This window comes from Mytilus californianus, unplaced genomic scaffold (assembly GCF_021869535.1).
Source record: "Mytilus californianus isolate M0D057914Y unplaced genomic scaffold, xbMytCali1.0.p SCAF_6, whole genome shotgun sequence".
NCBI classification, from domain to species: Eukaryota; Metazoa; Mollusca; class Bivalvia; order Mytilida; family Mytilidae; genus Mytilus; species Mytilus californianus.
The window spans coordinates 32655354-32667919 of record NW_026262712.1 but is presented as its reverse complement, the minus strand read 5'-3'; the positions used below and the strand labels follow the sequence as shown (position 1 = coordinate 32667919).

Below are 12566 nucleotides of genomic sequence, written 5' to 3'. Positions count from 1 at the left end.
TTAATGCAATCAATGCAAATTTGGAGAAATAAGCACAATGCGCATAAGCTAATCTACAATGCATTATTTAGATAATGACCATATGCTTGATATGCTCTTTATGTTAGAGGGTTACGATGTTTATATTCCTGTTTAAGAACTTGTTCATGAAAATAGAGTTCATTTTAGTTCTCTCTTACTTATGATGGTAAACTTTTACATTTATCTGCATTGGAACCGATCTTTTAGGCTTGTTCCTGGAGGTCATGTTGGAGGTGAATTATGTCGAATTTTAAAAGATTGTAATGAATATATAGAAAGATAAACGAATATTTGTACAATCGATATACTGTTATACTAGGATTTCGTTAAGGTAGTGAAGAAATAACCTGCCCAGCAGGCACAAAACGTTGTATCAACGTTGATCCAATGTCGGTCTTCAACGTTGTTACAACGTTGAAACTTGGGTTAGTTTTGAAAGTTGTAATGACATTGAAATTCTGACGTTGAGTCAACGTTGCAGTTTCAACGTTGTATTGACGTTGATAACATGTTGAAATCGGGTCCAGTGAGGTTGAAATCAGGTCTTAGTTAGGTTGAAATCAGGTCAGGTTTAGGTTGAAATCAGGTCGAGTTAGGTTGAAGTCAGGTCAATTGTAGGTTAGTTGAAGTGATGGTTCTTGGATGTAAATTGATCCTTATTGGCACTTGTTCAAATACAATAACAAGATACCTGAATTATAAAATAAAAAAGCCTCTTTCAAGTTTTATTTCAAGTTAGAATATCCATCAACAGTTCTTTTATCAACAAGAGACAACTCCAAAAGAGAATAGTAGACAATAACAATCAAAACCAAAGAGGAGAGACGGTTACAATATCAAGATTTTATTTGAAACCAAATATCTCAATATTAACAAAGCTTTTTCTTCTAGCACATCAATTTCTCAAAGCAAAGGAACATATGTAAAAACTCACTACAGCACACTGGTTTGATTCTGGTTGATCAAGTTTTCCAACTTATACAAAATCATGTAAATGCAGCAAATTTGACACAGTTACACAAAATGCCTCCTTTGTTTTATGTGAATACATAGCAGGACCATTTAAAAAAACCTGATGTCATTTTAAGTTTTTGTTATCCGATATTTAGTTCTTTTTTTTTTTTTTCTTTTTTTTTTTAATTTTTATTGATATCTTGTTGAACTGAAATTTGACGTTTTGAGGGTATACCGTATGTGTTTTTTTTACATTTATCTTGAAGGCATTTGGAACAAACCATACCATCACCAAGCTGTTTACTCATTCAATCATTATCTGTACACCCGATACAATTGAGTAAACCGAACAAAAAGTTGCATACCGGTAACACCAAATAATGTATTTCTAAATTTCACTGCCCTTTTTTTACTGGCACTAAATTAACTATAGAAATTAACAAAAAAGAGGTTTTTAAAATGAAAAATTTATTTTGTTTTAAAGATTTATTCTTTTGGCCTAGCAACTCCTTCTGCTCTCTGTGGGGCACACTTTACATGTCTTGCGCACTGCTCAGGTATTTTGGATTCTGGTGTCTCTTTGTGGAAGAATAGAGCAGCATCTGAAAGCATGGAAGAGAAATAACATAAATTTGAATTACATAATAAAAGTTGTGTACTTTTAAAAGCCAGAAATGTTATCAAATTCTACCAATTATAAAACAATTATTTTAAATCATAGAACACAACATGTTCATTTGAAACAATTGTTACAGCTTGCATCAATAACAAAACAAAGCATGAATTCTAACCAGATCTGTGTTTTGCAATAAGCATAATGTTCATATACAGATGAAATTATGAAAGATGAGTGATATTTTACGAAAAAATCTAAACAGTGTTTAAGAGCAGACCATTTCTATGTGTATCAGACACACCCTATCGAGTTGTATTGGAACGAATTGGCTAGTATTCGGTGCCCCCCCCCCTTTTCTGATATTACTGATTCTGTACATGGCTAGATATGTTTTATTTTAGTTCGCTAATTAGAGGTTATATACAATCAAATCATTTAACTGTTTTGACACGAAACTGAATCAGATTCAGTAAGATAAGACCTTGTCATAATTTCTGTGAACGTAAACATGCAGATAACTAATTTGATCATTTGAATGTGTTTGTAAATATCATGATTCTTCGTTAATTTAACTGTAAAATATACTAACGCTAATATCAAGAGGTTTATACAGAAAAGTCTTCTCTCGTCTTTATATTCCTTAGACGCAGTTGTTCACTATTTGTTCATCAGTCTGGTGCGATAATTTCTCGAGGATTATTTTCAAAATGTTCTAAACGGATGTTGAAAAGAGGTGCGCGTGCTTGCGTGCGCATCCGAAAGAAAATATTCGGAACTCAACTTGAAAAACCGCGAAAATTTAAAAACTTCTCAATTATTCTGATTACATTGTACATCGATGATATTTTAAGTTTATATATTAAATATCAATCGGTAAAAATAATTAAAATAAATATACCAAAAAATTTCTCCTATTTATTTAAATAAAAGAAAGCAATTAAACAAATCGATTTGATTTTAAAATATAAACTAAGAATATATCATATTTATACAGATATACATATAATTAAGATAGCATGAACAGGTTTTGAGATCTCCCAAAATATAGAGAATCATCAAACCCAAATTACTTAATAATTGGTTAGAATTGGTTTTTGTTAAAGATACTTAAAAAAATAAACACAAAAAAAAAAAATTAATTTGAAAAAGCCGATTTGTTATTGGTGATGTCTCCTGACCACTTGTTCTTGTCCAAAACTCCTTTCCATGCATAAATAATGCAATCCGGTCTATCCCCTTTTTCGTGGAAAAAAAATGATTGATTATATAGGGATCATGGAAGCATGACAGGAGGAATTTTTTAAGCCCCCTCACGCTTATGGCAGTCAGTGGACCCCCTTATAAGTATTATAAAAAGTTCTGGATTAGCCACTTATTATCCAATCGTTTATAATACTGCAGCACTGCTTCTTGTCCGATCTGCTCATCAAATATATCTATACCCTTCAATTTTGACAATGAGATTTTTCTGTCGCGATTGACTGACGTTAACCCAACGTTGAATCAACGTTGTTGTTTAAATGTTGATTTTAACGACGTAAATTCAACGTTGAAATAACATTGTAAAGTCAACGTTGAATACCATGACGTTAGATCAACGTTGAATTTAGGTCGATCAACGTCACGACCAAATTTCAACCAAATTTCAACGTTGCTACAACGTCGAGTGCCCACTGGGTGGAGACTAATACGGATCCCTGGGGTACCCTTGTTTGCACATCATTGTAACATGTTGATAGTTCATTATTCTTCTATAACTTCAGCATGTTCTACAAACACTTAAAACTTGATCGTTGAATAATGTACATGAAACCAATTTCAATTGTTCTTGTATGAGTACCGCCAATATTCTATGTTAATTTAATAGATTAAATTTGTAGTTTGACCGTGATAGTACATAATTTGTAAATTTAATTTAGTCAAATATTTGTAAAGCTTTCTGGGTATTCGATGGTTTCTCCTTTTGCTTTTAAATTTAATAACTAGCATGATTGTGAAAGAACACGTTTGATAATTATTGAAATGAAATATGAGTTACTTTAAAATAAGTCATTTACCTCATTATTTTCCGTTATTTTTCCTAATACACTGTAAATTTCTGTTTGGCTGGTTTCTCTCACCTATGTAGAAACTCATCACAGATCGAAGTAGATAAGACACAAATTAACAAAAAGAGCGTGAAAATCTTTTCTTAAACCAATTCCATCCCAACCAAATTGTTAAACTGTAAGATGATTATTTAAATAAACTTATCATACATGCCATACTTAAGCTGTTGTACTTGAGACGCGTGTTTCGTCTACAAAAGACTCATCAGTGACACACTCATCAAAAATGTGATAAAGTCCAAATAAAGTAAGAAGTTGCAGAGCATTAAGGACCAACAATTCCGAATCGTTTTCCAGTGGAAGAAAATCCTAAGTATTTTGAAAAATCCAAAGTTTTGTAAACAGTTAATTTATAAATTATGACATTACAATGACAATGCATGTCAACACAGAAGGGGTAACTACTAGGTTGGTGATACCCTCGGGGAAAAAAACTCTACCAGCAGTAGCATTCATCCAGTTGATATAAATAAACTCCTAATAGATATTATTACTATTATTTACGTCAGACTCGCGTTTGGTCAACTAAAGACTCACTCATCATTTTCTCTCAAAATAAACAAGTTAAAACGGCAAAAAAAATTAAGAAATTAAAAAGAATTGAGGACCCACAATTCCGAAACATTTTGCCAAATACAACTAAGGTAATTTATTCCTGGGATAGAAAATCCTAAGTATTTTGAAAAATTCAAAGTGTTCTTAACAGTGAATTTATACTTATGACATTGCAATGATAATGCATGCCAATACAGAAGTGCTGACTACTAGCCTGGTGATACCCTAAGGGAATAATTATTCACTTTCCATTTTTTTATAAAATGGTACCAATCAAAATAAACACCAGATATAACATTATTTTTAATTGGATGCAAGGAAATATCGTCATTGCCATGTCAAATAAAAATCGATATTCCATATCATAATTTAATTCTGGATTAACATTCCTTCGGCGTCAAACACTTGTACAATTATATGTTTTGTCAAGTCGTTTTCAGGGAAGTTGTATCACAAAGAAGTGAGCTTGCGTAGAACAAGATATTGTTCCTTGTCTTTTACTTCTTTTAACTTGATGTCAATGTTATGAAATAAACATCAAATCAAATGAGTCGTCAACGAACAACAATGATACATGACATATTCGATGCACGTATTCGTACATAAATGTATTGCTCGTTTTTTCAATAGTTATCTTATGAAAACAAAGCCTTTTGTATGCAAATCAATCATTGTTTAACAAATCAGGATTTCAAATGTCGATGAATTATCTTGTTTAATGTTGGACCACATTTAAGTACACATCCGAAGATATTGCCACTATTTGGTGCCTTTTGTCAGTCGTTTATCGTGATAATTTAAAAAAAAAAAACAACAAGGTTCCGCTCCGAAATAACTTGTTTAAATACACCCAAGTTTGGGTTCCATGATCTTAAGGTGGTATGGGTGTCTAAAATAAAATTATAGATTTTTCTCAAACTTTGCAGAGTTGATCCCTACAATATGTCCATCGAAAATATAAAACAAATGGGGGTTACCGGCCATATGAGAGAATTATATGAATCTCAAAGTCATACATTTAAGACTATTTTGTATAGACATATAGGGAAACTATTCACCTTTTTAGCTTAGAGTCGTATTTTCATAAAAAAAAAAAACAAATGATAGAAATTGCTCATATTTTAGAGATGAAGTTCTTATATTCCAAGCTTTACAAAAACGGAAAAAATATATAGGTCACCGTGCATATAAAAAAAGAAAAACCTAATTTCGTGTTAAGACCATGGAAACGTTTTACTAATATTTTTTAAAAATATTCAATTCAAAGATAACAATTGATTCAAATGGTGGCAAACAAAAATGATAGATTTTCCTCATACTTTGTGGACTTAAACCTTATTACAATGGTATTTGAAAAATACAATAATATTTGGGGGGTCACTGGCCATCCAAGAGATTTTTTACTGACTGAAAAACAGGTACAAATAGGCTAATTTCTCGATTAAATAAAGGGGAAATGGGCCAAAAAACTTCATTGGTTGAATATTCACAGCAAAAAAAATGAAAGAAGTTCACGAGTTTTTATGACTGAAAAGGCAGATATCTATATTTCGTAAAATTTGAATAAAATTTGGGGGTCTAAGGCAATATAAGAGAATTATGTTACATTGTACATCTTATAACCAGTTTACCATGGAAACGTACTGCAAATGTTATAATTCAGAAAAGAAATTATTATTGGCGATGTTTGACATCAACAACTATTTAGGAGTTTCAATGATAATTTAGAAAATTTGGAAGGATGTTTAAGTACTATATACAAATGAGAAAGTTTTTTTTAGGGATTTCTCATTGTAAAACACGGATAATCCATTTCTCCTTTTTAAATAGCACCAACATATCTCTCACAATTTCCATTAGAAATAATCGAAACTTTGCATGAATATGAAGTAGCATGTGTAGATGTCCAAATAGCCTAAGTTGGTTTTACCAAACAGACAATGGACTTTCAATGGTAAAACAGGGACTTAGCTATTTATGAGTGCGCCTTCTGAGGAGCACCACCATAATACATGGTGTAAAGAAGACATTTATCACACATGATAAACACAGATCAATTTGAGCATTTACCTATCCAGTTCCCCAGTAAGGCTGTTTTAGGTCTTACTACCACAAGTTCAACTACTTTCTAACTCTGTAGGGGTGTATGCGTTTTTTTTTTTTTTTTTTTGTATTTTTGTTTTATTTCTTTGGGGGGTGAAATATTTTAAAGATATACAGTACATATACCCTTTGTATATTTTTTTAATAAATAAAAATACATACCCTATCATATAATTTTTAAATGAAAGTAGAACTAAAGCTATGGGGATTTCATAGAATGATTAATAGATTTCAAAATGAATAAATGATGCATTGATAACATTGGTTTTAAATGCATCTTTGAAAAATTCGAAATCTGATATGTTTCAAATACCAATGATATAAACAACAACCTTATCATGCAAATCATATATTTGCTGTAAATTTCTAACCCTTATTTATGTATACCGACTCATCCTTACCACTCAATACAAAGTAAGCGTCAACTGTTTAAAAGTATTTCATTTCATTTTTCTTCTTTTACATTTAAACGGAACTTTGAATAGTAAATACAAGACATATTATAAAAAAAAATAGGGTTTAAAGTGTTATAATCTGCCAAGACAGTAGATGATTGACATGAAATATAAACAGTTAACTGAAGGCAGTTATCAATAATTAGTTAATAACCATCTGTCTAATTTAAAAACAAACTTGAAATTTCACTAAGAGAAATGAAGGCTTGGGAGCAAATACAAAGCAATTCCGAAAATGTAATATATATTTCCAAGGGGCATAACTCTTTTAAAATCGTTACTAATGTTGAAACTTGTTCGAACCATTGCTTATATAAACATTTGGTATATATTTGCTGTAAATTTCTAACCCTTATTTATATATACCGACTCATCCTTACCACTCAATACAAAGTAAGCGTCAACTGTTTAAAAGTATTTCATTTCATTTTTCTTCTTTTACATTTAAACGGAACTTTGAATAGTAAATAGAAGACATATTATAAAAAAAAATAGGGTTTAAAGTGTTATAATCTGCCAAGACAGTAGATGATTGACATGAAATATAAACAGTTAACTGAAGGCAGTTATCAATAATTAGTTAATAACCATCTGTCTAATTTAAAAACAAACTTGAAATTTCACTAAGAGAAATGAAGGCTTAAGAGCAAATACAAAGCAATTCCGAAAATGTAATATATATATTTCCAAGGAGCTTAACTCTTTTAAAATCGTTACTAATGTTGAAACTTGTTCGAACAATTTCTTATATAAACCTTTGGTATAAATTTGATCAAAATCTGGGAAAAAATGTACACATGAGAGCAATTACAATGTTTACAAGGCAATATATTGTCCGTATAATTAATAACATTAATCTATCAAAATAGAAAGTTATGTTGTGTACCGTATGGCTTGCGTTTGCAACATTAGTGAGTTAAGGTGGTACCTAACACTACAGGGAGATAACTCTGTAAAAATCAATTAAACGTTTTAATTACGTTATATTGTTAAGGAAATATTAAGCTTCTCAGTGATCAAAATTAGTGTTTGTCAAACTGCTATATAACCAATGAAATTTTTCTGATAAAGTGGTTGGTTCAAATTTTTTGAAATTTTTATATTTTTGTCACAGGGTCAAAGTAAACATTTTGTAAAAATTTTATGAAAATTAAACGAGCCAAATTAATATTAGTCAAGGTGTTGGGTACCACCTTAAGGATCATATATTTTGCAGATTCTTTGTGAAATGGCATTTGAATTTAGAAATGGGGAAATATCTTGACACAATCTTTCAATTCCCAATGCCACTGATGTATGTTTATATGTATTTCCAACATGTTTATGTTTTTAGTCTTAGATACATGATTTTTTTATTCAGCCATACTAGATCTATGTGATCACTCCTGATTTGGAGATTGTACAAAATTCTAAGTTGAAGACATGTCATGAAAATGATTATGTGTTTGTATGACTTGCAAAAACTTTATACACCATTTAATCATCAATTGCCAACTTTCAATATGTTATTTGTCCTTAAATTAGGAACAGTATGGGTAAACAACTTCTTTATTTCAGATATACACTTGCATATAGTTTCTTTGTAAATCAAAATTGATAGTAAATTGACATTTATTAATTAATGTGGAAAATGTGATTTATCAAATTTAAGTAGTTGATTAGAATAGTAAAAGTGTTTTGTGTGTTTTATCAGTATCTTGGTTCAAGATGTGTATTGATATCAGAGTTGATTCCCACACTTTTTTTAAATGCTATTATTCCGATTCTTGTATTAGGCAAATGAGATTATTGATACAATACCAGTATGATGTACAGCTGCCACGATTTTCAAACAATTATACACAAAGGTGTTAGTATTAATTGGATTAATCTCCATTCAATTGCAGTCTTAATTGACCACAGTTATATATCATGACAGTTGATAATCATACCAGTATTGAGGTCAATAATTTATGTATTCAATTTATTACACATCTAACTGAATAAACAAAATCTTGACCTCAATAATCATAATCATCTGACATTAGTTAATAATCAAGGTAAAAGTTATAATTGTCAGTAATTTTGTTGAAGCAATACACACAAAAACTCTTACCTGACCATTTTCAGCAATAGATGTATTTGTTCATTCCTCATTACATGCATTATATTGCTATCTAACAGTAATTGTAATTATCTCAGCATTAGGTATTTGTACATGTATATTTTTAATACAGGAAATGTATTTGTTTCCTTGATGAAGAATGAACACTAATTTAGATAAAAGTTAGTTATCTTATTTTTTGTTGTTGTTGAGAAAGTGAATTTTTGACGCTTCTTTCTTGAAATGAATAACCCAATTATTATTTATGGCATATAAAATATCTGCTACACATTTGAAGATTTCTCTTAACATTCTTGTCAAATCATTGAATTTCAAATGTTTAAAAAAAAAGGTGTAAAAACATCTGACAGTGTTTTCAATGAAGTAACAAAATAATTTGCATTAATATTGCAAGATTCTCCAACTTTTGGCAGTAGAATAGACACTTTACAGTGATATTATGGAAATGAAGATAACAAAATAACTAGTGAAAGTATGGTAAGAAAAATGTCAGACTAGCTACAAAGTTGTCTGAATCACAACATTCTTGATGCTTAGATTTTATTAGTTTTTATTAGATTTGAACAATCTGTCAGTAACTCTAAGTATACTCAGATCTGTACTTTTTGTCTTTTGTTTTTAGGGATGTATAAATACCATGCCACGTCCAGTCTGAGTTACTTTTTTTACTTTGTATTGATCTGATGAGTTAAGCCCTTTTCAACTGATTTAGATATTTTGTTCTTATGTTGTACTGCTACACCACTGTCCCAGGTTAGGGGGTTGTCATCTTCAAACATGTTTAACCCCACCACATTCTAAGAGTGCCTGTCCCAAGTCAGGAACCTGTAATTGAGTGGTTGTCGTTAACTGCTGTTTCTCATATTTGTTTTTCATTTATTGTTTTGTCTAGTTTGATCTTGTGTTGTGCCGTTACACCATAGTCCCATGTTAGGGAAGGATCGGCTTTTAAACAAGTTTAAGCACGCCACATTATATATGTGCCTGTCCGAAGTCAGGAACCTGTAGTTCAGTGGTTGTTGTTGGTTAATGTCTGTCATATTTGTTTTTTCTTAAATTGTTTTGTTATAAAGTATGCCTTTAGTTTTCTCAGTTGAATTGTTTCATGTTTTTCATGTCAGGACCTGTTATAGCCGACTATATTGTATGAATGTTCTCATTGTTGAAGATCGTACGATTGCTTATAATTGCTTACATCTATTTCATTTTAACTTTCGTGGATACATGTAGTTGTCTCATTGGCAATCATACCAGATCTCTTTATTTTTATATTATGAAGTCAATATAATCATGATGATTGTCTTTATTGCCTGGTTTACCATATATTTTCTCATTGGTTGCATGCTCAAATTGGCTATTTCAAAGGTTAAAATTCATAAGTGATTTAGAAATAATAGTACCAAATAACACGAATAACCTTTTTCATTTTGAAGTTGGTGTACAAATAAAGCTTTTAAAAGATATTTTTTGTCAAATTGACCATGCTGAACTGTTTGAGCCATCCTGTCCATAAAAGTGCACAGTGCTAGTAAAACACTGTCAAATAACAGTATAACTTTATTAATCATAATTACGATTCGGCAAAGGAAATAAAATTCCAATATGTAGAAGTAAATTGTTTTCAATTTATTGTTATGAAACTTCACCTCATGATTCAATATTCACAAAAGCCAGATATACATGTATATGTGGAAAGTTTTAAAATGACAATTAACAATATATATACTTGTTTCTCATGTAAACGAATTATTACCACATGCCCTACAGCATAAGCCACAAAAAATACTGATCGGCTAGTAACAAGTTTTGTGAAATTATTTATTTTTAAAACAATTGTAAGACTACATAGGGAAACGTTCAAGACATTACAGGTGGTTAACAATAAAAAGCTGATTAAATAGTGGATTACAAAAAAAATGTATTAAAGAGTTGATGTTCTTGACCATATGCTGACAAAATAACATAATTCTATTATATGAATTCTGGGAAAAATCACCTGCTAAGTGTAAAAAATAAGAATGTTGCAGTACAAAAAGTCACAATTCAGATTTGTGATAATTTTTCTTGAACTCTTATATATTAAGCAACTTTGTTAACAAAAGTTATTCGTGCCCTCCTTATACAGCTGATTATACTGTCATGGATTACTTTCACATACAGAACCATCTTCCTCCTCAAAATATTTGAATTTAATTCTGCTATGTCACTCAGATGATTCTTGGGAAGAATGAGTGTTTGCGGTAATCACAGGATACAGAGAGTAACTGGAAGCATATTTCTTGACAGTTGTTTGGGTGGTATAGGACGACCCTTCCTTGTTATGGCAATTTTGTAGAACATGGCTAGTCTCGAGATTCATAAAAACAAGTTTACTTACAAAACTCAACAGTGCAAAATAAATAATCTGCTTATATAAAAAGCCCATGTTCCCCCCGGAAAAAAAGACACGGTGCACAAATTGTCCGAACTTTTATGACTAGTAGGTATACCATGACCTATGATTATTTGATTTTCTGACTTTAAAGGGGGGAGTTTGCATTTTTTTTTTTTTTTTTACAGATGATGCTTTGGAATTATTCCCGCTGATGATAAATTGTACGCTATCAAATATTTTTTTTTGTTTTTTTTTTTTTGTGTCATAAATTGCTCTGATAGTTAAGGGACGGCGTAGAATACTTACTTTACAGACACATCTTCTTTTGTTTACATACATTTGTCGCATATTTGCTGGTCCTTTCGAGTGTAAATTAGGTGTGGAACTGCTTTATAAGCTACCAGAATGAACATCGTTTTCTATATTTTCGATCTGCATTACAGTATTCATGAAAAGCAGTCCACGTGATCGATTGATATGCATTATTTTGTTTATAGATATAAGAAGATGTGGTATGAGTGCCAATGACACAACTCTCCATCCAAGTCAAAATTTATAAAAGTAAGCCATATTCTCTCCGACGACAAAAACATGCTCCCTTTTCCACAACGGAAGTGCATTTGCAACAATGAAAATTGCACAATAAACTTTATAATGCTATAAAATTGCACTTTTCAATTAGTCCACCCATTTCCAATGTTTTTAATTGAAATTCATTATTGTAATAATCCAAATAAATTGAAGTGGCAAATTATGACAATGAGAATGACTCACGATATCATTGCGCAACATACTACGCAGAAGGCGCGAAAATTTAAACTCCCATACCACCTTAAGCGTATCTTGTTTGAACGTCATGTTTTTTGCAAATATACAAGGAATGTGATGATTAAACCAGTTCTAAAACTCTTCATGCATGCCCTTGATGAAGATTTTCAACACTTTTTTGGAATTTTAATCTAAAATGGCTCATAGGGCCATCAGATCTACTGCCATCAATTTGCGTCCGTTGTCCGTCGTCTGTCAACTTTGTTTTCAAAATCTTCTGATCTGATTGCACTCAATGGATTTAAACTACATTTTTTCTATTTCATCTATATGATGTTTACTATCGCACTTGGGATTTTTTCAAGGTTTAGCAACAAATTTGAACACCATTGCTAAAAATAAGGTCAAATTGCAGTTTCGGATTGATACCTCGAAAACTATAACAATTAGAAAAAAACTACGATGTAAACATAAATGTTCATAACAATAAGTTTTATCTATAATTTTA

At 30.9% G+C, this 12566-nt stretch overlaps 1 long non-coding RNA gene across 1 annotated transcript; it reads right to left on the bottom strand.

Annotated features, from left to right (window-relative positions):
• Positions 1-1422: 1422 nt before the first annotated feature.
• On the bottom strand, positions 1423-2492 carry LOC127705012 (uncharacterized). Its single transcript, XR_007983606.1, has 2 exons — positions 2181-2492; positions 1423-1577 (listed from the first exon to the last, which is right to left on the bottom strand). It is a non-coding gene; the product is annotated as an uncharacterized LOC127705012 (long non-coding RNA).
• Between the last annotated feature and the right edge of the window lie 10074 nt (positions 2493-12566).